This window comes from Pleurodeles waltl, chromosome 7 (assembly GCF_031143425.1).
Source record: "Pleurodeles waltl isolate 20211129_DDA chromosome 7, aPleWal1.hap1.20221129, whole genome shotgun sequence".
Lineage (NCBI taxonomy): Eukaryota > Metazoa > Chordata > Amphibia > Caudata > Salamandridae > Pleurodeles > Pleurodeles waltl.
In genome coordinates, this window is record NC_090446.1 from 214119623 (window position 1) to 214145735 (window position 26113).

A 26113-nucleotide genomic window follows, 5' to 3' on the forward strand; every position below is an offset into this window, starting at 1 on the left:
AGTTTGCCAGTTGAGATGTTTCCAATTCGTGGGTTGTAAGCTGAGGCTTGCACGTGAGGTTGTAACTGTTTTCTTGGCTCTGTTGCCCGATGTGAGTGATACAGATATCTAAGAAATAGTCATGTTTACAACTGCCTTCCGAAGTGCATATGTTCCTGGGTGCTTCTAATGTTGACTGGTAGTGAGTTCAAGAGCTTGGCAACTTGTACTGAGAAAGCAGTGCCTCCTAATAATGTTTTATGGCAAACTGGTTGCTAAGTGGTGCAAGCCTGGAGTGCAGTGTTCTGTTTGATTTGTATTGCTTGAATTTATTATAAAGCTTAATAACATTTTTGAAATCCTCCTATACTTTACCATGATGATATCTTCACCTCGATGGTGGAGTCTCCCTATGGTAAAGTGTAAGGTAAAGTAAACAAGTTTGTTGAACTAGAAATATTAGTACATTACATTTCATATATTAATTTTAGATGTAGAACAAAATATGAAAATGCACAGCTCTATTAATTTGGATTTGAAACTTTAATTAATTTAAATATATTACATTAAAATTATTTTTCTGAAATTTGAAAAACAATCCACCTAAAGTTAATATGTTTTATCAATCATTAATAATTATTTAAAGTAATGCACAGAATTGATTAAAAGTAATTTAATTATATTTAATAAAAAGTAGTGTTACATTAATTATACATAAAAAGTTGCTAAATATCTCATTAGGATTAAATACTTTAATATTTACATATATATATATATATATAATATCTAAATTAATTAGACATGTTTTAACATTCAACTATATTTATTTATATTTAACTATTTTAAATAATTTCATTTAAAATTCGTAGGAGGTTTTTATTTTAAATCCCTACCTCCATTATTTTATATGAGAGGTTGTTGCTATATCAGTGAATGCCAACGCATGGTGCTGGACTTTCTCCAGCTACAAGTTGGAGCAATTTACTACTGTTTTGGGCCCCGTTTTGGCCACACTAATTTTAGATGTGCAGTTTGTGAGTAAATTGGGCATACTCTTGTGGGTGGTTCACATGCGTCCCTAAACCCTTTCCTAAGTAAGTATGCCCCTTTTTCTAGCCACTACCCCAGTCCCTCACACATTTACTAGTAAGGTGTAAACTTACATGTGTGAGAATCTCTCAATAGAAACTATAATAGAGAAGGAGAAGGAGATTTATACCAATAGGTTTGTGAATAGCATTTTGCAGGGGATTAGTAGTACTATATCAGTACTACTAAATGTACTACAAAATGAGGTTTGGGAATAGGCCCATTTATTAATCATTTAAGAAAGCTTCCAAGAAGAGGGCCCGGTAGAAATCTGCACCAAGTCTCCTTCAAATTCGCTGACAATTGTTCCTTTGCCCTAGACGCAAAGGTCTTAGGTTGAAAGTGGATTCACCCATTGAAAATGTATCAGACATATTGCAATGCTTTTTCATTATCAGCACCATTTGTGTGTCTGCTGTACTGCCTAAGTGGCAAGGGTGCCTCGGGAGGGTCCTGTGCTCACTGGTCCACCGGAACTAAGCTACACTCGACAGATGAGCCCCATTCAGGGAGAAAACGGTTTTGGGTTGCATCTGTTCCGGTACAGGGAGGACCTGGTCTGGCAGTCGAGCAGGACTGTTACTACTGGAGCATGCTCAAGACGGATTTGCATATGGCTAGGTCCAAACTGAGGTGGCATGGTGGCCAAATGAAGGATGGCTTGGATTGCTACTCTGAGCGATTGCCCAGTGGTTAGACTTACTGCAAGCACTTCTCTTATCACTTTTTGTGTCTTTTACCTGCTGGGCAGGTAATATAGATATCTCGATGTTAGAAACGGTCCTGCTTGCTGGTGAATTTCAGAAAGAAATCTATTTCCTGAAACTCAATTGAAAGAAAACTAGTGTACCTCAGCCTCAAGGATAATAATTATTTTCCATAATCAGCAATTATTGATATGTAATTATTGCATCAGATAGTACCAGCTATCCTATTGAATTGAAGTAATTTGTCATGGGAAATGGGTGAGCAACACTGACCTGGAATCCCGCTCATTTAGTCTTTTGCAATAACCTACCTGCCCATAACCTATGAAAGTGCTTCAGGGTCTGTGGTTTGTGATATAAAGGAAGTACTGCAATGTGTGAGGGTGAGTATATTAATTATTCCAGGATGATGGCTCTTCTGAGAGTGGTAGATTGCTCTCATTCGACAACGCAGTTAATGAAACTGTAACAGAAGGAGGTATCGGGACGGAATCGTAATTAGACGCGTCAAGCAAAATGGTGTGATAGGTACAAGCTCTTAAATTAGAGCTGAATGCAAAATGTAAACCATAATAAAAATAAAATAAGGTGTCGCTCATCAAGGTGTTAAGTGGTTACCCAGGTTTATTGTGTGGTTAATTGCTTAATCTGGCCCCATGAGTCATGCTGAGTGCTTTTTTCCTAGACTTACTGTTTACTTGCATGCCAATGGCATTGAATGCCACGAGGCCGTGCAAAGCACACATTTGCTACAAAACATTAAAAAATCTAAAACATGCTCCCATATCACCCTTCCACACCATCTTAAGGTGTTCTATTAATTTTGTTGATGTGGGAGAGAGAGGACATTTAGAAGCTGGGGATCAATGCCTGCCCGTTAGCTTCTCAGGACCTTTTCAGCATCATTTCACCAGGTCCTTGGAGCACACAGATGCCAGTATGATGAGATGGTGGTGGATAGCAAAGGGCCTGTCGTTTTCAGTGAGTGCATGTCAAAGGATTATTAACAAAGATTTTGCCTAACAAATATCCTGAGATTAGGAACCAGGACTCATTATTGAGGACCGGTACATATTGTTCATCATCAGACATTGACCCAGAGCAAGAGAAAGAAAGTCAGGAAAGGGAAAAAAAGGAGAAAGTGTAAGAGAGGAGATGGGCCAGGAATGTTGCTTGCGTGGTATATGGGCATGCACCACTTCCATGATTGCCAGACTGCCTGTGAAACTGCTACCCCACTGTTTGTTGGCCCTGCAACAACAATTATCTTATGTGTGTGCAAAGGCTTATGGCTGTCCTTGGAAACACAAGGTCCAGAACCTCTTCTGTAACCTGGAAGGGCACAACAAATATGCCTTGAAAACAAACAGGACAATACCATGCCCTGGGTTGAGCAAATTATATGGTGGTGGCAGTGTTCTGTGTTTTGTAAATTTTTAGTCTTGAGCAGACCTTTGTCTCTGTGTTAATGAAGTGTGTGGTCTGCTCTCCTCACTTGTGTAAACTTTTGCTTTAGTGTCACTCCTTAGACCCTTGTGCTGACATTCTGTATGCGTTTCGAATATGTGCGTGTGCGGTACATGTGCAGCATATGCGTAATAGTAAGACTCCAAGTGTACTGAGATTCAGACTGCTGGGACTAGTAGCATTTGTTTTTTCGGCTCATGGTTTGGTATGGTGCAAGATGGAGGGCGGATACAGCTTCCACTGAGAGTGGAAGTATATTGATCCCATTTTAGTGGCTGACAGACCCAAACACTGGAGTGAGGAAGAATGAAAAAATGGCTACCCTTAAACTGTAATCAGGTCCTTGATAGCAAAGTGCTGCTGATTAGGTCATCCTGCGCATTGGCATTTAGTAGATGGTAGGGGTCAAGGGTAGGTGAGCTATTCGTTTATGTTAGAGGAGAGGAAGTTTCTAGGCATGGTGTTCTATTTTTTAGGTCCCCGATTACTGCTTCAAGAAGGCAGATGAAGTTGAGGTGCTGAAAGCTCACACTTCATTGTGTTTTTGTTTTGGGTTCTCCTTCTTGGAGCCAGCACCATTGCTACCTCCTGTGAAAGCCATCACCTTGTACAAAAGCTGTGTCTGAGCTACAGCCAGAAAATGACATTTGAATGAGAACCAGGGAACAGGTACAGTGCTAAATTCACGTATCAACTACCCTTGTCAGATTTCAAGCTTCAGTAAAATTATGATTCGTAAGCATAATTTGTGGACCTAGCAATTAAAATGTTCATAATGCAAGCTTAAACATCAGGCACCACAAAGGACCAGGGTTGTGTTTTCATTGTTGATTAACTTGTAAGCAATGCATGTGGTTCGATCTATGTATGTTCTCAAGCATCCTGGACTCTGCACAAAAATGGTCACATATTAGGTACTTCCCAATAGAGCAAAAGATGGTGTTTAGAAAGTCTAGAACTAGGGCGATGTGTTTAGTGAAAAATAAATCTTGTGAGTGATTGGTGTTTCCATTACAATTTTTTCGTCTTTTTTTTCCTGAAGTTTTAACAGCCGAAATATGACAAATAAAAATGCTTCCAATTGGTTTGGCAACACCTGTTGCTAGGCCCATCGCGTTGATTTTCTTACAATTATAAAAGCGAGCTACTGAAATGCAAAATTGTGCAGCTCTGGACAAGCAGCTATGCAACTCATGGCAGCTAAAGTATTTAGGCTGAGGCAAATTTGATCATCTAGAGGGGGGTGAGGACACCACTCTCCACTGTTCACTCCCCACCATCAATCTCAGTTGATCATTGAAGAGTAGCATGTAAGATGCAAGGGTAGTTGAAAACTAGATTCCTGGAGAAACTGCAGCCCAAAGATAATAAGGGTTGGCACAATATGAGCAAGAAATCTAAACTGAACCAGAGCGATTTCTAACAACTTTACTGCAACGGTTTGTAAGTATGAGAAATTAAGGATTGTTTTTCCTGCCATTTAAAGCTTGTAGTCGCATGATCATTATTGTGGGAATAAATGCAGTATAATAATAAACTTTTTGTAAATACAAGAAAATAGAATAAGGGCTTCCTTTCAAATTTAGACTCATCTTTCCTCTGCCTTTCACAATTAATATGCTTTCGGTCTTCCTTGAGGAGCATAGGCTACTTAATCTTAGCCAGTCTGCCATTTTTCTGTGTCACAGGACTGAGACAAAATGTCACAGGATCGTGGCCGAAACACCGTCCTTATACTATTAGACTTTTCAGCTTCATTTGATACCGTCTCCCATCCCATTTTCTTACGATTCCTTCCCGATATTGGGATTGTTGACTGGCTTTAGACTGAATTAAATCTTTTCTGGAAAACAGAGTGAGAAGTCTGAATGGCCCTCCTTTCTCGGACACCAAGGGCCATATGTACGAACACTTTTTCCCATAGACACAGAATGGGTAAAAACCTTTGCTACATCTGGCCCCAAGTCACTTAACATTGGGGTGCCGTTGGGGTCCTTGTTGAGTCCCACTCTTTTTAACATCTATCTGACACTTTCAGCCCCACTGGTTGAATCTTTTGGATTCAAGGAGGTCACCTGTCCTGATAATGTGCAACTGGTTCTCTAATTGAGAATAAATTGGTTACTGTACAAGAATCCATCAAAATGTGCCTGATATCGATTTTGGATTGGACACACACCAGTAAACACCAAAGTAAGACTGAAATTATTGTTCAGGTCTTTTCAACGGAGTTGGTGAGAGAACTGCTGTCTGTAAACCCTGCTTCCTTGAACATCATCTTCTCTGGATGCCAAGAAAGTTGGTGTTAAATTCCACAACAATGTTACTTTCCAGCCTCAGGTATCCTCTGCTGTAGGCTCATGTTTCACCTTCCTTCATGCCATGAAAAAAATCTCTATCTTCTTCCGAAGTCCTCCTGGCAGATTGTGGTTCATGCATTAGTGACTTCTAGATTGGACTGTGCTAATGTCTTGTTCTTTTGTCTTCCAGGTAGCCTGTTTAACCAGCTACAAGGGGTTCAGAATGCAGAAGCATGTGTGTATTGTAAAATCCCTCACCATGTGGACATCACCCATCATCTCGCCGATCAAGAAAAAGATAATTTTAAGGCCTTTGTTTTGGGCACTTTATGGGTACAGTCCTAGGTATCTTTCTGAGAGATTAATTCATTATCATCCAACCAGAACATTACGTTTATCTCAGGCTCTTTTGGTTTAGATTCCAAATTTCAGGTGAGCCAGGAATGGTGCAGCTCCTTTTGATTTTTGGCTGTGCCCACTTGGAATGAGCTGTGGGTCCATCTTGGAAGCATAAATGCAATTTCATAAGCTGTTAAATGTTGGCTGCTTGCTTCGCCTTGCATGGGTCATGGCTAGGTGTGCTGTTTTTTGGTAGCTCCGGGACACTCCTAGGAGTAGCTGTGCAATCTTTAAGAAAAAAAACAAATAAAAAAATAAGCATCAACATGTGCTAATCGAGCAAATGAAAAATAGAATGGGTTCAAGGCTTAATTAGAAAATAGAGTGGCATCTGAATAGCAGATCCCCGAGGCCAAGCAGCCAATTAGATGACCAAAGAGATAGCTCTGCGGTTAAAACTCTTACTGAGGAGAAAGGGAATTGTTACAAGAATTCAAAGTCAGAAACAGAAAGCAACAAGTCTGCAAGGTGGCAGTCCAGCAATCAAAATGAAGAAGCTGTATCAATGAGATACTGAATGTTAAGGCTGTACAGCTCCGCCCTCAGGCAGGGGATGGTCAACTCTTATTTCTATCATGAGCACCACCAAGCATGCAAGGCGGGAGGAGGGCTCTAGGAGACAGAAGGAAAGTCAGAGAGAAAGGAAGGAACGAGGGAGGAGGAGTGTAAGTCAGAGGTTGTGCTTTGGGAAACAGGAATACGTTCGCCAGGTAAGGTCAAAATTTGAAGAATGGACAGTACCCCGTGAGTGGCCCACTGCCGCAACAGGCGAAGGTACTGCGTGTCGGCCTGCATGAGTCATTCATCCTATTTCTCCTTCCGTCAAACCAGATGGCCTCGCAGGGTGCTGTGGGAAATCCAGTATCCACCCGAAAGTAACTACAACAAATAGAAGTTCTAGTTCTACTAAAGAAAACAGGCATTGGCAATGCACATAGATCTGACTAATATATGAAATCGCTAATGGTTTTGGGCATGCAGTAATTCATTATACATGCAATCAGCTAAATATACCTGCACTCAAGCAACCATTCATCCACGCACTCATTCTTGCATTTATCCACTTGCACAATCACAAAAAACACACACAAAAACCGAACAACATCTTTAAGATAAATAAGAAGAATAAAATGTAAAAAAACAGCGTGCTGTCATAACATGGTAGGCATATACTTGCAATTACAAATGCAAATAAACAAAGAAGCTGCTGGCCATCTTGCAATGATATTGCACATGGAATATTGTTCCAGTATGGCCGCCAAATTTAGAACCTTCATATTGGCCTTCTTTCAATGGTAAAACGATGATACACATGATGAATACGTGGGCTAATCAGAATCTGTGCTGTGATAAAATGAGCGTGCACCTGCTAGGTTTACCAGTGGACGATTTCAGCCCGGCATGGGCCCAACCGCGGAAGGAAAGACCATGTAGGCTATGCAATTTTATGCACCAATCCTGGTTGCACCTTTTGTGGTGCTATCCCCCACTCGATGTCATCAGGAGGTCCTTGTTGAAACCAATCTATTTGACTCAGACGGTTCGCATTTGCTTGGAGGACTCATCGCTATGCTTCACCCAAGCCGGTGTAAGAATTCTATTGAGATGTGGGAAATATGTCAAGGAAGTCAGAGCACAACTTCTACTCCGAACTGCAGAGTCCACGGTTATCACTTCTACCCAGAAATTGATCATGAACTACTACATCCAGAAACCCTAAAATGAGACTCGGGGTAAGGGGTTTACAGAATAAATAAGCCAGGACTACTGCATTTGTCATAACAATTTCATAAGAACTATGGCACTGAACATAACTTTTTCAAGTGGCTCAAGAAGGCCTGTATCCTTTACCAGTGGGTTGTCATCTTAATTGTCCTACTCTACTATCCTCACAGTTACCAAGAAGCTGCAAAAGCACTTCAAAATCCTTATCCACTATTAAAATTCATGAGATTCCAGGTAACAAAATACATCTCTCTGGGCTTTAGTAATGAGAGCCCACCCTTTAACGCATGTTGATCTTAACATATTTTTAAGTAAATTAGGTTGTTTTCGATATTAAATAATTTTACTTTTTAAATACAGATATTAACATTGCATTGGTAGACAATTTACCTCTACATTGTACATTCACCCATTTTTCATTTATATAAAAAAACACCACACACTGGATTTGTATTTGGTGATTAAAATTAAATAATGAATGATATTTACCAGTAGGGCGGATGAAAAGCTTAGTTGGCATTTCTGGGATTTAAAATTATGATGTGTAAATTACACACAAAGAGATCCATAAGATTATGAGGGGTTCATCGATCAAAATGTGTGCCTATCCATGCACTGGACCGCACAGCATTGGAGCTGTGTATATATATATATATATATATATATATATATATATATATATATATATATATATATATATATATATATATATATATATATATATATATATATATATATTTATATTCAAAGAAAAAACAAAGAATAAACTGATGTTATAATTAGGAAAACTTTACTTATATTAACTTATTCTTTCTATACAAATAAAACTTAAAATACACAAACATTACAAATTCGAAGGTTGTAGGTTCAATTTCTACATTACGGACCACCTTCAAATTGAAATAACTTTGCTTTTTAACTACGAACCAAACGTAAACTACATACAATTTTAAAATTTAAAACTTATAAAATACCTTTAATTTCTATTTTACGCAACTTCAAATTATTATAACTTGCACATCTCCATACACATTGTATTCAACTTGATAGCCACACTACATTAACTATAACTCGCGGTTTATCTCCGCACTGCTCATACCATTTTATATTACATCACTTATACCATTTAAGATAATAGTATTTACAATAATAGGTATGACATTGCATTTAACATCTTTTGTGAGTATACAATGCAAGGGAGAGTGGAGTACAGTGTTGTTAAGCAGAGTACAGTGGAGTTGCATGGAATGTAGTTGATTACAGTGGAGTGGCGTAGAAGGGAGTAGCGCACAGTGGAGTGGCGCAGAATGAGGTGGTGTACAGTGCAATAGCGAACAGTGGAGTGTCATACAGTGAATGGTGCATAATGAAATGGCATAGAGTAGAATAGCTTAGGGTGGAGTGAAGGAGAGTGGAGTTATATATAGTGTAAAGCCATAGAGTACAGTGTTGTAAAGTGGAGTGGAGATGCCTGCAGTGGCGTACAGTGAAGTGGGGTGGCATAGAAAAACATTGCTAAACAGAGGAGTAGGGTACAATGGAGAGGTGTAGAGTGGATTAGCACACAGTGGAGTGGCATGAAGGTGAGTGGCATACAGTGCAATAGCATAACGTGGAGTGGTATACAGGGGAGTGGCATAGAGTGGAGTAGAGTGCAGTGGAGCACAGTAGGATAGGATACAGAGGAGTGGAGAACAGGGAAGTATGCCACTCATCTGTCTCAAATGATAATTTACGCACCACCTTCAAATACCTATAAGGAATACACCTCCAAACACAGTCTTGTCACCTCACTCGCCACACTACATTAACAATAACTCAGGCATTTTCTATGCACCGTTTATACACTTGCCTACTACATCACTTTTAGCATGTGAAATCATAGCATTCATAACAACACTTGAATGATGTAACAACACAGTGTGTCACAACGAAGTGCATGTAGAGTGGTGAGTTATAGCTAATGTTGTCTGATTAGCAAGCTGAAAAGAATGTGTAATGAGGTCAGTTACTTATAATAATTTGCAAGTGGTGGATAAATTGTAAATGAAAGTTATAACCATACCTTTAGAATTTTTAAAGTTTATGTAGTTTAAAAATTATTAGTATAGTTTTCCTAGCTATAACTTAGCTTTAACCATTATTTTTATAAATTGAATTAAATTTTGTTTTTCATTTTTAATAAAAATGTTTTGAAGCGTAGAGTCCAGTGTTGCAAATGGAGAGTTGTTATGTGGAGTGTTATACGGTACAGTGGAGGAGAGTGTTGTAAAGTCTATTGTGAAAGACTGGAGTATTGTATTTTGGAACCGAATGGAGTAGAGAAGAGTGTAGTAGCGTACCGTACAATGTAGTAAAGTGTTATGTAGTGTAGTGGCATGGTGCCTCATATAATGGAGTCAAGTATTGTAAAACGGAGCAGCGGGTTTCACAGTGGAAAGACGTATTGAACTATAGAGTAGGGTGTCATAGGCTATCATAGAGTGGAGTAGTGTTTTTAGAGTAGAGTATGGTGAATTAGAGAGTCACAGAGCGGAATATCGTCAAGTGGACTGTCATAGAGTACAGTGGAGGAGAGTGTTGTAAGTCACATAGTGGAGTTGCACATCATAGAGAGAAGCTGAGTGGCATGTCATTGAGGGTCATACAGTGTAGTACAATAGCATAAAGTGGATGGGTACAGAGTGGAGTAGAGCAGTGGTTCCCAACCTTTTGACTTCTGTGTACCCCCACTTTATCCTAATTAGAACTCAGGAACCCCCACTGAATCATTACTGAAAGCTGGGGACCTAACCTGTTAATATTATTTTAATTTTCTAAGCAGTGGCAGACCCCCTGAGGAGGCTTTGCAGACCCCCAGGGGTCCCCGGACCACAGGTTGGGAACCACTGGAGTAGAGTATCATAGTGTAACAGAGTGTAGTATATTGTTGTAGAGTGGAGTTGCATACAGTGGACTAGAGTGTCGGGCAGTGGAGCGGCATAAAGCGGAGTATAACAATGGCACAGAGCGGGATAAAATATAGTAAAGTAGAGTATAACAGAGAGAAGTACACTGAAGTGGGACAGTGTAGAGTAGAGTGAAATGTCAGAGTGGAGTGGCATGTCGTAGACTACAGTGGCATGGAGTGCAGTAGAATGAAGCGGCGCTGCATACAGTTGAGTAAAGTGTCATATATTGGTGTACCATGTTGTAAAATAGAGGGTAGTGGGGTGTTGTACATTACTGGAAAATGATGTAGACTACAGTAGAGTAGAGCGGCACACAGTCTAATTGATTTTTGTAGAGTAGTGTACAGTACAGTGTAGTAGAGTGTGGTACAGTGGATTTGCATATGGTATTACAGAGTACAACGGCATAGAATGGAGTCACGTACAGTGGAGTAGAGTAGAGTACTGTGTCAGAATAGAGTGGAGTAAAGTGCGGTGCAGTGGCACACAAAGAGTTGCATACCGTGTTGTATAGTGGACTAGAGTATTATAGAGTACAGCAGAGTGGGGTAGGGTGTTGTACAGTGGAATATAGTATAGTACAGTCTTGTACAGTTGAGTGAAGGGTATCAACAGGAATAAAGTGTCAGAGAGTAGCATACCATGTAGTACAGTGTTGAGGAGTGAAGATGCATAGAGTACAGTAGTTTGTGAAAGATGGAGGTGCGTAGAGTGGATTGTTGTATAATAGCGAGAAGTGAGGTAACGTCTCGTACAGTGGAGTAGAGTTAAGTGAAATGGTGTAACGTAGAGTGGACTGGCATAGAGAGGAGTTGTTTACAATATAATAGCGTAGAGTGTAGTGGTGTAGAACAGAGTGTTGTACCGTGGAGTGGCTTAGAATGGAGTAGCGTACAGTTGAGCAGTGTATAATGAAGTGGTGTGGACTGGAGTGGAGTACACTGGCCTGGGGTAGAGTGTAATAGCGTACAGTGGAGTGCCATACACTGGAGTGGGTCCAATCGAATATCGCAGAAGAAAGTCTCGTAGAGTGGAGTGCCATACACTCAATTAATCAATCAAACATTTATAGAGTGTGGCAAATCACCCAAGAGGTTCTTGAGGCGCTGGAGCTGTATGCTGCTGAGTGGAGGAATGAGCTTTCGAACCTCCCAGTCTTTTGTTCTCTTGTGAATCACTGGAGTGACAGTGCAGGGGGAGGTTATACCTAGCCTTGGATGCCAAGTGCGAGAAGGAGCATCCTCCGCTGTTGGCTTGATGGATCTGTGGGGTGTCTGTGAGGGAGAGGGAAGCTGTTCAAAGGTGTCTGGTCGGTTGGTGGAAGGTCAGGCGTTTGTTGATGTATGTTGGTCCTTCATTGTGCAGGGCCCTGTAGGCATGTGTCTGCATCTTAAACTGGCATCTCTTCTGAATTGGGAGGCGGTTAAGTTTTTTTAGATGAGATGTGATGTAGGTCTTTTTGGTAAGACTGAGTTTAAGTCTTGCTGCTGACTTCTATATTGTTTGGAGTCTCTTCAGGAGGCGTGCTGTGATTCCTACATAGAGCGTGTTTCTGTAGTCCAGTCTGCTGGTGATAAGGGCCTGCATTACGGTCCTTCTGGTGTCTGTTGGGAGTAATCTGAAGATCTTGCAGAGCATGTGAATGGTGTGGAAGCAGGCTCATGAGATTGGGTCAACTTGTTTCTTCGTAGATAGCTTGCTATCCAAGATGATGCTGAGGGTGCGGGTGTGGTTTGTTGGTGTGGGGGGTGCTGAGCTCTGTGGGCCACCATGTTTCAATCCATGGTGAGGTGTTGTTCCAAAAGATGAGGACTTCTGTTTTTCCTGTGTTGAGTTTGAGACAGTTGTCCTTCATTCAGTCTGCTACGGCCATCAGACATCTATGAAAGTTAGCTTTTGTGGTGGAGGGGTCTTTGGACAGTGATAGGATAATTTGTGTGTCATCGGCATAGGAGATGATGTTGATGTAGGTGTTGAAGACGGTTGGGCTGAGGGACGATCCTTGGGGGTCTCCACAGATGATCTTCTTGGGCTCTGAGGTGAATGATGGGAAACTGGTCCTTTGAGTTCTGCCGGTGAGGTACAAGACGATCCATTTCGGGCCGTTTCCTTGAATCCCGATGTGGTGGAGTCTGTTGATCGGGATGTGGTGGGAGGCGGTGCCAAATGCGGCAGAGAGGTCCAGGAGGAATAGGGCTGCTGTTTCTCCATGGTCCAGGAGGGCTGAGTTGCTGGTTGATCACATTCTCGAGAACGTTTTTGGATACGGGAGCAAAGAGATGGGGGGCAGTAGTTCTTCAATTCGGCTGGGTCGGCGGATGATTTTTATCGGAGGAGCATCACTTCATCATCTTTCTAGACCTCCGGGAAGGAGGCCGCAGTGATGAGGTCACCTGAGCTTGTCATGATTGTCTTGCTTTTGAGGTTGAAGACATGGTGGGGGCATGGGTCAGTGGGTGCTCCTGGGTTCACAGAGTTTATGATGGAGATCGTGTCTTGTGTGGTGAGTAGTTCCCAGTGGGTGAGAAGGTTTTCAGGGTTTGTGTTTGTGCATGTGTGCTGGTTGATGCTGTCAGCATCAGACAATTGGCATATGACGTTTTTGTAAATAGCCTAGATTTTGTTTTGGAAGAAGTCCTTAGGTTGTTGCACAGTTCCTGGGAGGGAGTGATGTTCCGGTGGCTGCGGGATGAGTGAACTCCTTCACAACGGCAAAGAGTTCTTTGCTGTGGTTTGTGCTGTCTTTGATGTGGTCTGCCAGGGTGTTCTTCTTGGTTTCTTTCAAGAGGCGGTGGTACTGGTTGAGGGTTGTCCTGAAGGTGATGTGCTCATCTGTTTTTTTGCTGATGCGCCACTTCCTTTCAAGTTGTAGCCAATTGCATTTGGAGGAGCGCAGTTTCTCAGTGAACCAGCTTGTTCTTTTGCTTTATTCTTTAACCTTGGCTGTTGGTGGGGTGATGGCATAGGGACATTATGTGATCCACTGGGAGAAGCTCTTTGCTGCTTGTTCAGGGAGTCGTGTGTGGAGTCCGGGAGATGAGAACGGAGAGTGTCTTGTGATACCTCTTTCCAGTTTTTTAGCGTGGATTTGGTGGGCACAGTGCTGGGGTATGTGGGTCCAGAGATGGTGAAGTGTACGCAGTGATGGTTGGACCAGATGAGTGGTGTGGATGTATTTGGCTCTGTCGTTGGAGGTGAAGATGAGTTCAAGGGTGTGTCCTGCAATGTGGGTAGGGTAGGTGATAAGCTACCTGAGGGCGATGTTGCTCAAGCTTTCCACGAGGTCAGTGGAGTCGTTGTCGTCAAGGTGGAAGTTGCGGTCCCTTCAACTTCAGGGTCGATTGCTTGAAGGACAATGAGTTCCAGGATGGCGCTGCAGAAGCTGGGGTGTGGTCCTGGGGGTCTGAAGGCAAAGGTGCCTCCGATGGTGCTTTTGCGGTCTGTGTGGAGTAGGAAGTTCAGGTGTTCCATTACTGTGGCGGGTCATGGTGAGGGCAATGTCTGGTGCAGAGGCGGGGTTGAACCAGGTTTCTGTAAGGAAGATGTCATCCGGGGTGAGGGAGGCGATCGTGTCCCAGACTTTAGTGCACTTTTTTAACTAGTAAACTTGCATTGTGTTGGATGCACTGGAGTTTTTTGTCGTGGTGGTCTTGGTCGATGTGTCGGGTGTGTTGGTTGCTTTGGTGCTGAAGGAGAGGCGGCAGTGTTGGTAAGAGGTCGGCCCTCTGGTGGTACGCAGGGATGAGCGGCAACAATGGTTGTTGGAGCATCCAGTGCTCGGAGGTCAAAGACAGTGTGTCTTTCAGGGGTGGAAGAGCCAAGGCTCCTGGCAGTGGGCGTGGTCCAGGCATGGACAGGGGCAAAGGGGCTTGCCGTTGGCGCGCCAGCATCATGCCCTCTGCGCTATCGCCTCAATTAAGTAGGTCCTGGGAGGGGCATTGGGAGGTGGTGGGTGGTGCTAGGCAGGAGGTGGGAAAATGGGTGGCAGACGGGAGCGGGATGGTGAAAAAGGTGAATGAATAGAGAAAGAAAAGAGGCAAAAAGCAGGAGAAAGTACTAGGGAAAAATGGGGGAAAGGAAGAAGAAAGCAGTTAAAACGAGACAGAAAGCAGGAGAAATTACTCAAAAAAATGGAGGGAAAGGAGGGAGAAAGCATTTAAAATGAGGCAGAAAGTAGGAGAAAGCACTCAGAAAAACAGGGGGAAAGGAGGAAGAAAGCTATGAAAATGAGGCAAAAAAAGGAGAAAGCACTCAGAAAAACAGAGGGAAATGAGGAAGAAAGCAGTGACAATGTGGCAGAAGGAAGGAGAAAGCACTCAGAAAAATGGAAGGAAAAGAGGGAGAAAGCAGTGAAAACAAGGCAGAAAGCAGGAGAAAGCACTACAAAAAACAGGGGGCGAGTAGGAGAAGGTAGTGAGAATGAGACAGCAACAGGAGAGAGATGCAGCAGCATGGGAGGAGGGATGGGTGCTAGGAGACAGTAGGGAGGGCTAGGCGGGAGTTGGGAAAATAGACAGCAGGTGGGTTTGGGGAAAAAAGGAATGAACAGCGAAAATAAGGAGGCAAAAAGCAGGAGAAAGTACTCAGAAAAACAAGGAAAAGCAGGGCGAATGCCGTGAAAACTAAGCTGAAAGCAGAAGAAAACTCTCAGAAAAAGCGGGGTAAGGAGTGGTGTACATTGGAGTAATGTACAGTGGAGTGGCATATAGTGGAACAGCATACAGCAGAGTGTTGTAGACGGGAGTGGTATAGAGTGGAATAGAGTAGAGCGGAGGTTCATACAGTAGAAAGGCATAGAGTGGACTATTGCAAAGTGAAGTAGCGTCAGGTGGAGTGGTAAACAGTGGAGTGGCATAGTCTGGAGGGGCATACAGTGGCATTGTGTACAGTGCAATAGAGTACAGTGGAGTAGTGCAGAATGGAGACTCGTACAGTGGAGAAGTGTAGAGTAGAGTGGCATAGAGTTGAATAGCGTAGAGTGGAGTAGCAAAAGTGGTGTGGCATATGGATGTATGTGAAATTCAGCAGCAATGTAAATTATAGTGTGCAGAGTAATGCAAAATGGATAATTGCGCTGCCTTATGTTTCTCCAGATTTACCAATCAATGCAGGGCCACACATGGTCGCCTTCCATCCCATTGTAAATCCTACTTAAGTATTGCCTTGCCCATGCAACACCATGAGTGGCGCATGGCTACCACAATCTACCACAATCCAATAATACAGTAAGGCCTTAGTTAGATTTTGGGCCACAGTATATTGTGATAACTTTGCATTATTCTGTGGTACCTGGTGATGGCAAGCCAGTATATAATTGGGTAATGGCTGTTTTTGGAGACTGAAAGGTAGCCATATTGTTTTCACCACACATTGGCTGTGTTCAGTATTAGGGTCTTAGATAAAGGCAAGTAGTAGGCCCCCACCTATCACCACTTTATTAAAGTAGTAATAGGAAGCGAAATTTATTTTGGTATATATATTTTTAAATACATTTACAGCAATGTATTGTGGTAGTTTCACAAAACATATTGAAATTCTGCAAAAGTATCACAGTGACAGATGTGGCTAAGTTTAAATGTCTTAGAAATTAAGGTGGTCATTCTGACCTCGGCGGTAAAAGGCGCTTACCGCCGGTCAGAAGACCGCCACAACACCGCCGCGGTCGCAGTAAACCGCCACGGTCATTCTGACCCTCAAGAGGCAAACCGCCAAAAACCGACATCCACAAAAGTCCGCCACACCAACGGCCAGCGATAAACTGGCGAAGACCAAACCTCCACCGTCACGCCAACAGAAATACGCCCATGCCATTACGACCCACGAATCGACGCGGCGGTCTTTCAACCGCGGTATTCCATTGGCGGTAAACACCGCAGCGCTCAAAATACACACACAGCTCCAAAACACAGCCACATTGGACAATTTGAAATACACACACCTGACACACATACACACAATACTCCCACACACCCAATTAACTATAAAACACACACCCACATCACCCACAAACCCCTACGACCACAAATCAGAGACGAAGCCCAGAGAGAGACAGCACAGAATAGAGAACACCATCACACAGAGGCACACTACACCATCACCCACACAACATCCACGCACAAAACACCACACTCACCACACTCATCACCGCAAACACCACCCCACACCTCATCCACACCACTCCATGGCACCCCCAAGACACCCCAGGTTTTCAGACGCAGAACTCAGGGTCATGGTGGAGGAAATAGTTCGGGTAGAGCCCCAGCTCTTCGGGACACAGGTGCAGCACACCACCATTGCCAGGAAGATGGAGCTATGGCAAAGAATAGTGGACAGGGTCAACGCTGTGGGACAGCATCCACAAAATCGGGACGACATCAGGAAGCGGTGGAACGACCTACGGGGGAAGGTGCGTTCCATGGTATCCAGGCACAACATTGCGGTGCAGAAGACTGGCGCCGGACCCCCACCTCAACCCCCAGAATTTACAACATGGGAGGAACAGGTCTTGAACATCCTGCATCCTGAGGGCCTCGCAGGAGTATCTGGAGGAATGGACTCTGGTAAGTCTAATATCAAATACTTCATCCCCCCCACCCTCCAGCATGCCAATTCATACCCCCACCCCCCCAGCCCATCACACATCCTCCTTGCTAATGTCTCACCATCACAACCCACCCATCCCAACACCAAACCCTGCACCCACCACAAACCATCGACACCCATCACCTAAGCATGCCCACTGCACATACCCATCTCCCCCACAAACCGCCGTCACAACAGCCCCCACAAGGGAATGCCAGCACTGAGGTACACGGGCACCCACCCATTGCACGCTATGGCACACACAGAAGCAATAGACATACTCTTATACCCCTGCAGGACCCGAACGCCACCAGACCGCCCAGGGGGGTCCAGAAATGTCCATCCCACCCCCAGAAGAGGCCCCCAGTGATGACAGCAGCTCTGTCTCCTTGGACCCAGATGACCAGCCCGGCCCATCGGGGACCTCGGGACAGTCGGTTCCCCTCACACAGCCACAGGCCACAGCAGACCTACCCCCCTCTGGGAACACCAGCACAGCACCCACCCACCCAGCGGGCCCATGCCTCTGTCTCCAGGACACGTCAGTCAGCGGTGTGTCCACCACTACAGGGAACCCAGGTTAACCCACCACCCCAACATCAACAGGGACCTGGGGGCAGTGGTAGTGGGCACACGGTCCAGGGGACAGAGGCCCAGGGAAACAGGGGAACTGGGAGGGCTGCTGTGTGACAGGGGGGGGGGACAGGCCTAGGGAACCCACTCTCCACGAGGTCCTCTCCTCCATCATGGGAGCATACCACCACTCCCAGGAGACGATGGCCACGGTCCTGGCCAGGTTCCAGGAGATCCAGGTACTACAGGAGGAACAGTTTATGGGGTTCAGGGAAGAACTGAGAAACATTAGTTCCGCAATGGGCACCATTGTTGTGGCTCTCAACCAGATTGTCACCACATTGCAGGACCATGTGGCACCACAAAGGGCCCCTGTCACTAGCATCGACCAGGAACAGGCTACCACCTCCGCCAGCGCTAGTGGACAGGAGGCCCCGACACAAGAACAACCGGCCACCAGAACCCCACCCCCTGCAGAAGAAGAACCACCCCGCAAGCGGGGCCTGAGATCTAGGAAGAAGACAGAGTAGGATGCCAAGACCCCCGCCAGGAAAGGATACCCCCTGATGTCATCCCACAGTCCCACATTGTCACCCTGTCCAACCTTAAACTGCCCCTGCTCCACCTTCCACAGGCATATGGACAATGCACCTGTGAGACTGAGAATCTGGACTCTGCCATGGACATTCCTCCACCATCACCCATCACCGATTTTCAACCATGTCCCAAAATTGAGCACATTAATAAACACACTTATTGCACACAAATAATCTGGAGTCTGCCTGCATTTTTGAAAATATGTATTAGACATAAATGTGCCAAAATGACCAGTTACATTGTGATGACAACATACCACTGTCACACAGCTGTAGTCCATGTGCAAACAAAGCAGAGGTCACGCAGTGGGGCCCACATCTCTGAAATTGGAAGGGAAAGTCACAACTCTGTTAGCATACACTGGGTGAAAAGGACAGACAGTAGAGAGGCAGGAGACTGTAAGTAAATGTAAAATGCCGGTGTTGATTCTTACCTGTGTGTTATTGAAAATACTGCTGTATTACTGTGTTCCTGTTGTCTGTGTCGTCCTCTTCGTCTTCCTCCTCTTCACTCTCCGCAGGCTCCACAGCTGCCACAACACCACCATCTGGAGCATCCCCCTGCAGGAAAGGCACCTGGCGTCGCAAAGCCAGGTTGTGAAGCATACAGCAGGCCACGATGATATGACACACCTTCTTTGGTGAGTACATTAGGGATCCACCTGTCATATGCAGGCACCTAAACCTGGCCTTCAGGAGGCCGAAGGTCCGCTCGATCACCCTCCTAGTACGCCCATGTGCCTCATTGTACCGTTCCTCTGCCCTTGTCCTGGGATTCCTCACTGGGGTCAGTAACCACGACAGGTTGGGGTAACCTGAGTCACCAATTAGCCACACACGGTGTCTCTGTAGTTGTTCCATCACATAAGGGATGCTGCTATTCCGCATGATGTACGCGTCATGCACTGACCCAGGGAACTTGGCATTTACATGGGAGATGTACTGGTCAGCCAAACAGACCACCTGGACATTCATGGAATGATAACTTTTTCTGTTCCTGTACACCTGTTCACTCCTGCTGGGGGGGACCAAAGCCACATGTGTCCCATCAATGGCACCAATGATGTTGGGAATATGTCCAAGGGCATAGAAATCACCCTTCACTGTAGGGAAAACGATGTAGCTCCGCATGTGTTTGAGCAGGGCAGACAACACTCTGGACAACACCTTTGAAAACATAGGCTGAGACATCCCTAATGAAATGGCCACTGTTGTTTGAAATGAGCCACTTGCCAAAAAATGGAGTACTGACAGAACCTGCACTAGAGGGGGGATCCCTGTGGGTTGGCGGATGGGTGACATCAGGTGTGGCTCCAGCTGGGCACACAGTTCCTGTATAGTGGCTCGGTCAAGCCTGTATGTCAGTATGACATGTCTTTCTTCCATTGTCGACAGGTCCACCAGCGGTCTGTACACAGGAACATTCCTCCATCTCCTCGTGCCCCCGCCCCCCACCTCTGTAGGTTGCCTAGTACAGCTAATCATGGCCCTGTGTCACCTATGTGTGGATTTGTCGTCCATAGGCTTGTAGGCCATGACCCACGGATTGAGTAGTGTACCCCAAGTGCACGGCGTAGTGCAGGGGGCTTCTGTGTCTGTCCTCTCCGCCAACGGTGTCGCCAATGCATGCACTCAAAATGTCTTTATTCCCCCCCCCCCTTTTTTGTTGGTCTTCCTGTTCATGTGTGCATTAGCATCATCAGGCAGAGGAGAAGTGGCATCGGAGCACGAGGGAGCTGCATCTCACATGGCCCTGGAGGGCCATGCAACCGACTCGGAGTTCGCCAGTGAGACGGAGGGCGAGGGGAGCTCCACAGCGGGGACACGTGGTGACACCAGCGACACAGATACGTCCTCGGAAGGGAGCTCCCTTGAGGTGGCGGCAACATCCGTGCCCACCGCAACAACAGGTACAGCCGCCACCCAGCGCACCAGCTCCGCCCTCCCAGCAGCCCCTCAGCGTTCGCCCCGTGCCCACTCACCCAGGAAGGTGGGCATCTCCTTCGCCCCAGGCACCTCAGGCCCTGCCCCAGTTACCCCTGCTGCCCTCAGTGAGGAGGTCATTGACCTCCTCAGGACGCTCATTGTTGGGCAGTCTACCCTTTTGAATGCCATCCAGGGTGTAGAAAGGGAGGTGCACCGGAGTAATGCATACCTGGAGGGCATTCATTCGGGTCATGCTGCCCATCAGCGATCGTTCAACGCTCTGGCCTCAGCACGGACGGCAGCCATTGTCCCTGTCTCCTGCCTCCCTCCTCCAACTTCCTCAACCCAGTCCCACTCCCCTGTTCCTCTGCCAATCCCAGACACACCTACAGCCCAGCCTGCACACACCTCAACACCCAAGGCAAGCTCATCCAGACATAAGCACCACACATCACACAAGCATTCACCCAAGCAACATCCACATGCAGACATGCCAACAGCCACTGCCTCCTCTGTGTCCCCCTCCTCCTCGTCTCCCTCCTCCCTCCCTGTGACGTCTCCACTCACACTTGCATGCACAACATCATCAGCCACTACGTCCATCACCAGCACACCCACCAGGACACTCCGCACACGTGCAGTCACCACCCCCACTGCCATTTACACGTCCCCTGTGTCCTCTCCCAGTGTGTCTGTCACCCCCTCTTCCACACCACACAAACGCAGGCAGCCACCCACCCAACACCCATCCACCTCACGACAGCCTCCAGCACAAGCTCCTGCACCCAAAGACACCAGACCTGACTCACCTAAAACCACATCCTCTTCCTCCACTCCCATACCCACTGCACCTACCCTTCCCACTGCTCCTAAAAAGTTTTTCCTGTCCAAAATTAACCTCTTTCCATCACCTGACCCACCCCCTCCATCTCATAAGAGTCGAATCAGCACCTCAGCCACCACATCCCCTGGACCTACAAGGACAATAGTCCAGGGATTTTGGAGTCCACCACCTTCAAGGGCAGCTACTTCGGCTAGCAGTAAAGGGACAGCCAACCCACCCCCTGGTAAAAAATCAAAGAAAGGCAAGGCCCGGCGCGAGAGGCCAGAGACAGCAGGCTCCAAAGGCACTACCCTGGCACCGTCAGAAAGTGGGGTGCCACCTGGCACACCGACAAAGGGAGGAAAGGGACACAGAGGAGCAGGGAAGGGTGGCAAGGGCAGCACGCCCGACAAGTCCGGCAGCAGGCGAGCTGCCCAGGAGGGCCCCACCAGCCCCATTCCAGGTGTGAAGGAGGACACCCACGGGCCTGGGACGCCAGCGCAGGAGGGCCCCGCAAGCGAGAAGACAGATGTGCACGATGGGCCCGGCAGCCACATGTCGGGTGGCGAGTGAACTCCAGCCACATGTCGGGTGGCGAGTGAACTCCATCTCATGGCTCGGATCTGGTGCCCTGGAGACACATGCCAAGCACCGCTGAACAGGGCCCTTCAAGTCAAGCACCGCTGAACAGGGCCCTTCAAGTCAACCACCGCTGAACAGGGCACCGCCGTCTCAAGAACCGCTGAACAGGGCCCTTCAAGTCAAGCACCGCTGAACAGGGCACCGCCGTCTCAAGAACGCTGAACAGGGCCCTTCAAGTCAAGCACCGCTGAACAGGGCACCGCCGTCTCAAGAACCGCTGAACAGGGCCCTTCAAGTCAAGCACCGCTGAACAGGGCCCTTCAAGTCAAGCACAGCTGAACAGGGCACTGCCGTCTCAAGAACCGCTGAACAGGGCCCTTCAAGTCAAGCACCGCTGAACAGGGCACCGCCGTCTCATGAACCGCTGAACAGAGCCCTTCAAGTCAAGCACCGCTGAACAGGGCACCGCCGTCTCAAGAACCGCTGAACAGGGCCCTTCAAGTCAAGCACCGCTGAACAGGGCCCTTCAAGTCAAGCACCGCTGAACAGGGCACTGCCGTCTCAAGAACCGCTGAACAGGGCCCTTCAAGTCAAGCCCCGTTGAACAGGGCACCGCCGTCTCATGAACTGCTGAACAGGGCCCTTCAAGTCAAGCACCGCTGAACAGGGCACCGCCGTCTCAAGAACCGCTGAACAGGGCCCTTCAAGTCAAGCACCGCTGACCAGGGCCCTTCAAGTCAAGCACCGCTCCGCTGGGCCCTTCATCTCAAGCACCGCTCCGCTGGGCACCGCCGTCTCAAACACCGGTCCGCTGGGCCCTTCATCTCTAGCACCGCTCCGCTGGGCCCTTCATCTCAAGCACCGCTCCGCTGGGCCCTTCATCTCAAGCACCGCTCCGCTGGGCCCTTCATCTCAAGCACCGCTCCGCTGGGCACCGCCGTCTCAAGCACCGCTCCGCTGGGCACCGCCGTCTCAAGCACCGCTCCGCTGGGCACCGCCGTCTCAAGCACCGCTCAACTGGGCCCTTCATCTCAAGCACCGCTCCGCTGGGCCCTCCATCTCAAGCACCGCTCCGCTGGGCCCTTCATCTCAAGCACCGCTCCGCTGGGCCCTCCATCTCAAGCACCGCTCCGCTGGGCCCTTCATCTCAAGCACCGCTCCGCTGGGCCCTCCATCTCAAGCACCGCTCCGCTGGGCCCTTCATCTCAAGCACCGCTCCGCTGGGCCCTCCATCTCAAGCACCGCTCCGCTGGGCCCTCCATCTCAAGCACCGCTCCGCTGTTCCCTTCATCTCAAGCACCGCTCCGCTGGGCCCTTCATCTCAAGCACCGCTCCGCTGGGCACCGCCGTCTCAAGCACCGCTCCGCTGGGCCCTTCAAGTCAAGCACCGCTCCGCTGGGCACCGCCGTCTCAAGCACCACTCCGCTGGGCCCTTCAAGTCAAGCACCGCTGAACAGGGCACCGCCGTCTCAAGCACCGCTGGCCCATTGGCAGAAGGGGCAGGGCCGGATCTGTGTCGGGCAGGACTGCACGAAGCACTCTGGCACCATGCCTCCTCCAGAACCAGTGGAGTCTGTAATCCACTTGATAGACTGTGGCTTTGCACTCCCCAGGATGGTACAGTGGGCAATCCACCCACTGTAGAGACTTGTGAGACTGTGGCTTTGCACTCCCCAGGATTGAACAGTGGGCAAACCACCCACTGTAGAGACTTGTGAGACTGTGGCTTTGCACTCCCCAGGATTGAACAGTGGGCAAACCACCCACTGTAGAGACTTGTGAGACTGTGGCTTTGCACTCCCCAGGATTGAACAGTGGGCAAACCACCCACTGTAGAGACTTGTGAGACTGTGGCTTTGCACTCCCCAGGATGGAACAGTGGCCATGGAGGCCCCTCGTGGATCTGGCGTTGTGGACTCATCTGGCTGAGGTGCCCCCCCTTCCCCTCCCCCTGAGGTGCCTGTAGTTTTGATATCTGATGACCCTGCAGTGTTCTCTCCAATGGATTCGGGTCTCCTGTGTGGGCTTTGCCCATGTGTTTCGGCCCATTGACCCACGTACAATGGCTGATACCCTATTTGGACAAGACAATTTATATATGTATATATAGTTATAGTTGTTTGATATATTTTTTTACTTAGCCGTACAATATACTTCAATTTTCATGATCATTTTATTTTGTCTTTGCATTCTTCCGGGGGGTTTGGGGGTTGTCACTCTGAGTTGTTGCTCTGCATTGATGTGTATGTAGTTGTGGGTGAGGGTGGGTGTGTCGCGTATGTGTGTGCCCGTAATCTTTTCTCCTCCCCCCTCCCCTGTGTCGTAGGTGCAGTACTCACCGTTGTCTCCTGCGGCGGCTTTCGTGCTCCTGGTAGAGGAGCAGGTAGACAATAGCTGGTAGGATGTGTAATTCGGGTTCCATGCTGTCCAGATTCCTCATGGAGTGTGTAGAGGTGAGCGTTTTCCATTCGTACTGTCTGTTTCCGCCGTGTTTTTATCGGCGGGGCTCCCGCCCCGGAAAAGGTGGCGGATTGGTGGGTTGTGATAGGGTGGGCGGTACATTGTCTCCCGCCTGTCTGTTGGCGGTGACCGCCGCGCAGTTTGTTTGTCCCGCCGTGGCGGTCGGAGTGTTAAAGTGGCGGTCTCTGGTGGCGGTTCCCGCCAGGGTCAGAATTCCATTTTTTTTATCCGCCGCCGCTTTAACACCGACCGCCAGGGTTGGAATGACCCCCATAAACTTAACTGTGATAACCAAAAAGTATAATCTCTGCACCATAATGTATAATCCTGCCAAATTTAATGTATATCTGTACAGCTGTTTTCGCTCTATGTCAAATACAATAGTCTATAGGCAATGCATTGGTGGAAAAATGAGCTGTGGGACCCCTTTTAACATTGCACACTCCTAATGATTCATCACAAAAAATTACATCATCTCAAAATGATCCTATCTTTGAGGATACTACCTATAACTACATAGTGGCTATAAGGTTTAACATGCTTTCTACCTTTTTATCTATTGTATTTGTTATATATTTTCTTATTGGTTTGCATAATCATGTGACTATAAATGTGCCTTTTAGTTGCTCATGTAAGGATTCTGAAATTTTACATATGCAGTCTAGTTAATTTTTTGGGCTTCCTTGCTACTTTTAGTAGGATTGTGCAACATATGAAGGCCAAATTGAGTGAAAGGCAATTATTGTTATTGTTATAAAAATTGAGATAATTATCCTAGTGGCCAATTACCATGTCTTCAGAATAGTAGTTCGCGTGGCTCACTGCTAGGGCAATTTTTAAGTTTGTTGCACAGGGGTGCATAAGAAAGATGTTTTTAGTTTGGCTTGTTCGGCCACTTTTTATTTTTTAGCCAGAGAGCATGCAAATAAAACTTAAGTAGATTAGGATGTATTATATTTGTTATGTATTTGTTTATAGGTACCCATTAGCATGTGACCATAAATTGGTATTTCAGTTGTTCATGTAATAAATCTTAACCTACATATGCAGTCTAGTTTACTTTTTGGGCTACCTTGTTACTTTTAGTAGCATTGTACTACAAGATATAACTAAGTTAAAAAATGTTCTAACTCAACATTTACTTACTCTACTCACCCACAGTACCCCAAAGAATCATCTGCTCCCCTAATATGTAATAGTGCCAAATTTCATACAAACCCAGATAACAGTTTTTGAGCTACACGAAATACGAAGGTCTATGGAAAATGCATAGCATTTGAATCCCGTTTTGGGACCCTCCTTTTTTCTTTGCTTCCCTTTGACCAAACGCTGCAAAACTTTAAGTCGTACCAAAATAAAACTGGGAGACCAGGTCTTCAAAGTTTCACACACATTAGTCAAACGGCTGCAAACTTATAAAGGGATGAAAAATAAGAAAAATCCCTATCTCTGGTTACCCTAACTATAACTACTATTCTGTAATATCTATACATATATCTATTATATATATATATATGTATATATATATATATATTTACTGAGAAAAATAGTTACAGCAATGTTATAGTTAGGCTCACATTTTACACGTACAAAACCATAGAAATTCAGCAGTTATAGTTACCTGAGCTAACTATAACATGCACCCCACATGCACAGATGTGTTTTACATGTCCTAACAGTGAAATACTGCTAAACTCAGTCTTCACTGTTGCAAGGCTTAACTCTCTCATAGGTTAACCTGGGGTCTGCCTTTAAATAACTTTAAAGTGCAGGTTCCATTTGAGAGCAAAAAATTGAAAGAACTATGGAGTTTGGGGTCTCTGATCTCACAATTTAAAAATACATGTTTTAGTGAAGTTGTTTTTTAGATTGTTGTTTTGGAAATGCCACTTTTAGAAAGTAGGCATTTTCTTGCTTAAATCACTCTGTGACTCTGTCTGTTTGTAGATTGCCT

General features: G+C 46.3%; 1 long non-coding RNA gene across 5 annotated transcripts in view; it reads right to left on the reverse strand.

The window, feature by feature from the left end:
* Nucleotides 1–709: 709 nt before the first annotated feature.
* Nucleotides 710–26113, reverse strand: part of LOC138303975 (uncharacterized) — a 140975-nt gene continuing 115571 nt past the window's right edge. For all 5 annotated transcript variants that reach the window (XR_011205477.1, XR_011205475.1, XR_011205476.1 and 2 more), the window contains 2 exons: nucleotides 6683–6820; nucleotides 710–6169 (listed from right to left, as the gene is read on the reverse strand). This is a non-coding gene — a long non-coding RNA (uncharacterized lncRNA). The remainder of the gene's footprint in view (nucleotides 6170–6682; nucleotides 6821–26113) is intronic.